Source organism: Raphanus sativus, unplaced genomic scaffold (assembly GCF_000801105.2).
Source record: "Raphanus sativus cultivar WK10039 unplaced genomic scaffold, ASM80110v3 Scaffold0837, whole genome shotgun sequence".
Lineage (NCBI taxonomy): Eukaryota > Viridiplantae > Streptophyta > Magnoliopsida > Brassicales > Brassicaceae > Raphanus > Raphanus sativus.
In genome coordinates, this window is record NW_026616152.1 from 23,419 (window position 1) to 29,418 (window position 6,000).

Below are 6,000 nucleotides of genomic sequence, written 5' to 3' on the forward strand. Positions count from 1 at the left end.
AATTATCTTTCAATAGATTTGCCAGAATTTTTAAATATATATATTTTAAATTAAAATATTATGACTACAGTAGTTAAAATGTTATATATTATTAGCACTAAATAAATATATTTAATATTTTTTCTAAAGATGGTTCAAATAAAAATATCATAAAAAACTCATAACTTCTTTTTTAATATAATAGATTGAAATAACTAGCAAATAAAACTATAATAATTTGTGCATAGAATAAAATGAAATATTCAATAAAATATTTTCTAAATAAACAAAATACACAAGGAAACTAGAGTGTTCATTACCATGTAAGAGTTCTCATTCAACGGAGAGCAATCATTCTCTCAAGCTAAATCACAAAGCCATAAACAAAAAAAAACCAGACCCTCTGGTATATATAAAACATATATTTACTATTTATTGTCAAATATCATTACTTTTATATAAGAAAATGTAAGAACGATAAGTTTGTTTTGACCATTCACTTGTGTCAATTTTGTTAACTTCTCTCTATATGAATATTAAAGCCTAAATTTGATAAACCTATACATTTGTTTCAATTTGTTTTATAGAAACATCCCCAAATATATATTTAAATTTCTCAATAGATAAACAACATCATCTCTCAATAGATAAACAAAATCATGCACCAATGAATTGTGTGCGTACATTTACATAGTTATACATAGTATAGCCATGGTAATTGATATGATTATTGCTTTCTTAGTGGATAATCCGTTGGTGTCGTTTGACATATATGAAAGTGTACTAGTATTACACTAACATAGTCAAATTAACATAATATTATCCTACCCAAGATTTTCAAAAGAAATTACATTAAAATCATATTACAATATGTTAATAAAAAAGAAAAGAAAACAGTTTTTAATTAGGAGAATACTTAGACCTTAAAATTCAAATTTCAGTTTGTTTTACTTAAAAGTAATTCAACATCCAAACTTTACTGGTGGATGCCAAAAAAATAAATTCAAAATGTTGAATTGAGTATTTAACTATTTATGGTAGCTATTAACAGTTAGTTCTTACCTGATTGGTCTTAACAGCCAATAATTACTATTAGTGCTTTGATAAGCTTTGTTAGTTTATTAACACCATACTTCATGTTTTGCCATGTATTATCTTGGACCACCACGAAAATCCTACAAGATCATGTTTAAAGCTGCGCTAGCACATATATAAAGAATATTGTATGTTTATAAACAATAAATTAAGACTGATTTTGATATTATTTTTTTAAAAAATACGTTAAAAACTAACACCCACGAATCTAGGACCAAACCCAAGAGCAATCTAGAAAATGCATTCTCTTTTAGCTGTCATTAGGGACATTTGTAGAGATGCCACGTTTCAAAAAGCTTTATGGAAATTTATACTCTTAAATTAAGGAGCTAATGACAAGATTTGTATAGTTGCTAAATGCTAACCATGTGCTTAAAGCTCTAATGGTGATTTCGGTAGGAGAAAGAAACATAAAGACAGGTTGGACCTCGAAAGAGGCAAAATGAATTAGCAAACATGGAGTACATTAATATGGAAAGTATTTTTTGTTTTTTCATTTCACGTGATTGTTTTCAGGACCGTCCACGTTGTGTTTGTCACTGAATGTTGATCATGTAGATTAGGGTGGTGATTAGTGTCTTAATCGAGTAATTGAGAATCTTTAATTGGTTTTTTAAAGAACCAAAGATTTAGGCTTAGCTGTTTAGAGATTGTCCATGCTTATAGTTCACTACAGAAGGATCTAAGGAGTTCTATTATATTTTTTAAACCAACGAGTTTCAACAATCAACTACTACTTCAATTACGTACTGGTTATCAGAATACAGGAAACAAAAATAATATTTAAGAAAAAGTTAGAAGATATAATTATTAGGTTTAAGGAGAATTAAGCTGGCACCGGCGAACCGTAATTCTTTTTTAATTTTAAACTATAATATTAATAAACACAGATGGTATTTGTGTAAATTTGTCTGCATATATATGTTGTTTTTGATAAATAGTTGTATAAAAACTAATCTGAACAATAGTACTTTATATAAAAAACTGTTTTAGATAATTCTTTTATGTAATATGATAGATTAATTAGCTGTAGAGATACACATCTGTTAGTTTCAAAAAAAAAAAAAAGATACACATCTGTTTGACAAAAAAAAACTTTTTTTTTAAATATAACTAAGCATAATATGCTTTATAATCATTGATTCATTGGTTCTGTTGCATGGACGCTTTGCTTTTACCGGTGAGACTGTGAGAGCGACGTGCGAGAAGGAGAGCTTTGTGTCCCAATTGTTTTGCATTGAATATTTTGAGTGTTGACCCAATACGAAGAAGAAAAAAATTGTATGCTTTGTTAAAGTTTTTAAGGTCCCTAGCTTTTACCTTTGTAGTGAATCTTTGAAAATTTTATTTACTGACAAAACATCGATTAGGCCAATTCTTATTACTATTGAGAGAAACGCAACCAAAGACGTGATGAGAGAGCAAACTCAGTCTTTCTATGTGCTAATACAAGTTCTAAACTGCATGCATATCATTGTTCAATATATATATCGTAGGTAGCTTCACAAGACACTAAGGAACTCTAACTCGAGTGTGATCTAGCAAGCTAGTTCAGCATATGAGCTGATTTATATTTGATTCGTTCCCGACGAGATGGGATTGAATCATCCCGTGAGTTTTTTGAGCCAACAAAACACATACGTACAATATTTTTTAAAAGACATTTCTACGTATTTCAAATTAGTGAAAGATATAAACATATTTGAAGTATTTGGATGTGCGCCTTTATTTGGATGTGCGCCTTATATTACAGAAGTAAGGCATCGTACTTTTCATTTCGTGCTCAAATTATGCCGTAACTGAGGGAGAATATTTAATGAACAAACATTGGTCTAGAAATGTTCCCCAAAGAAAGTTACTTTGAAACAAATAAAACGTGTTGGCATAAACACAACCAATCATATAATTTAATTAAAAGGGCATTAAGTATATATTAAGATACGACTTTCCAATTAAAGTAACGTATTGGATGAGAGAGCATACAAACAAGATACTATTCCTGTTAGTCGTAATCCATTGGATAAATTTCTAAATTAATATTTTGTAGACTACATAAGCCTAACTTTTTTTTTTGCAACTAACTTCTGTGTCTGTTTATAGCTTTAGGACCCTAAATAGTAATGCATTTGATATATACCAATGTATGTGTACATAACATAAGATATCATTTTTTTCCGCGGGTCTAAGATTTTGTAGCTTTACATAGTAATGCATTTAATTACTTTTAATCCAAATCTAATCTCGTTTAGCTCTTCTAAGCATGAACAGCCAAACAAGCAAATTCAAGTTAATGCAAATCTCTTTTTTTTTTGTAACTCGATTCCAATAGTGATTTACCAAATATAAAAGTTAACCTCACATAACAACATGCTCAAAGCTAAATCGTAGCAGTTGCACCACTCTTGAGCATTGGTAGATTTCATAGATTTAAACTTTTCTTATCCACTAATGACTACTGGAGTAGTTATATAAACCGTTTAGTAATATAGAGGTTTCTAAGAAATGTGAAATGGTCAAGAAGTAAAATACAACGAGGATCCAATGTTCCGGATTGAATTACCCGGTTTGGTCAAAAAGTAGGCTCACATGTAACATTGTTTGGTCTCATTACCCAATTAGGAAATTTCTAAAGACATACGTAACGATTCCTTTACGAATAACCCAATTCACAGTTCAAATTCCATTGATCTGGTAGATATTGTACCAACACGTGATCTTTTTGTGACGCAAACTATTTTGAGTTAAAAGCAAAAAGCCAAACGGCTCTTTGTGGATAAGTTTTTGCCTCTTTGGGTGTAATAAATGTGTAAAATACCCCTCTATGTTTGTCTACTTTATCATTAAAAAACTTTATCATATATCTTTCAAAATAATTCGATGATATTATTAGTATTTTGGATGTTAAGATTTCGATTATATTATCAGTTTCGAAATCTCCGGTACAAATAAATCTTGTTCTTTTTAACTTGATATGTACATATACCAAATTCATCTGGTTTAGTTCTGTAGCAAAAGTCATTGATGTAAATATTTTCACCCAAAAAATAAATATTCATTTTTACTTTGTTTGGTTCAGTTGACTTGGTTTCTTATCAACTTATTATATTAAAAAGGAAGAGAATCGAATAATTTGATATATATAATGTTCATTTTCATTTTTGGTATGATTTATTGGATTAATCTAAACCGATTTAGATACTCTCAAATAAAAATTTATAACTGAAAAATGGATGGCGGCTATGGGAGAACAACGAATCTAATTGGTCTCAAAATTGAGTCAGGTTCCGTGAACTGAAGGTTGGGAACACGTGGACCAACAGAAGAGGATGTGTACTATGCTGACAAGTATGAAGCACGTGAACAAATGCCTTGTTCTTGCCATATATATCACATTTAATTTCCTTCTCTTTGGCGTGGAATCAGATTTTAATCAAAAGTACTTTATCTGACTTCGGCATATATATCGACAAGGATCAAATGGGTAATTAGACTGAGACATAATTTTTTTTTTTGCTAAAAACTGAGACATAATTTGTTACTATATCAAATGTGACTCACATATATCTCAGTCTAATTACCCATTTAAATGTTTATATTATAAACGAAAAACTTCCAGACGTGCCTGCTTTAAGCGCACCTAAAGTACAATGATAAGTTTAATCACTACGAGTGCCGGACCAATTTTTGGTACTGCCCCAATCAAAATTTAAACTATGTCCTTGTACATATTTTTATTTATCGCAGAACAATAAAAAACAGCGTAAATATTCATTAAAAAATCGAAACCTACAATCTGTTTATAAAAATAGTGATATTATACACATATTTTAGAAATATCTAATTTACTTATATTATTTTTCTACAAATCATTATTTTAGAATCATATAGTAAATTGTTAAAATAAAATCATATAATCAATTCTTTCAACCATTTCGAAAAAACTTCTTTTATATGTGGCGACTACACCGAAACGACCAATAATATGCGATAAAAAATAATGTGTTTCAATTTTTTTCAGACATTGATTTATCGAAAAATCTTTAGTTCTTTAAATAAATCACTAATTATATATTGAAAACGTAACATTCCTTAAAGAAACTTCTAGATTCAAATATAATGCCCTCCAAATATCATAATTTAAATTAAAAAATAAACAAAAATCCGAAAACAAATTCATAATTTTGGAATTGTTCAAATATGAATTTAAGAGAAATTAGAACTAGAGCTTTAACAAATTTTATTCTAACAAAAAATGCCTAGTAAATTATATTTAATAAGAAAACCTACCAGATTTATTTACTTATAGATACAACTAATTTTAAAAAAAAATATGCCCCACTAATTTGAATGTCTTAATCCGTTACTTGGATGGCTTGCAAATGCTTGCTTGCATACATGGATTTATTATAGCTATAGTTGATAACAATACAAAAAAAAGTAATGAGAGCAATATTTTTCATATCCGTCAACCGACTACCATAACCACTTAAAGTAATATGTGACCTCTTTAACTTGAATAAATATATACTTGAATCCGGTGACTGTTTTGTGACTTCGGGATTTACAATCTTAGTAGTGTTGTTAGGACATTTCTAACTCAACTCCATTTTTTACTCTAAAATAAAGTAAAAGTGAATATGGAGTAACAAATGCTCCAACCCAATTTCATATTTCACACCATTTGAAGTTTATTCCATAAATGGAATAATCTATTTTTTTGTTTGTTCATGATTCCATTATGGAATAAAGAATGGAGTAAGATTGAACCAATTTTTACTTCATATTCACTTTTACTTTATTTTGAAGGAAAAAATAGAGTTTTACATTGAAGATACTCTTAATCGTCACATTTCGTTCCTTCACATGATTCCTTCATCTTCTTCTTGTCCTCCCTTTTCTCTCTTTGGATGCCGACCAAAAAAAAAT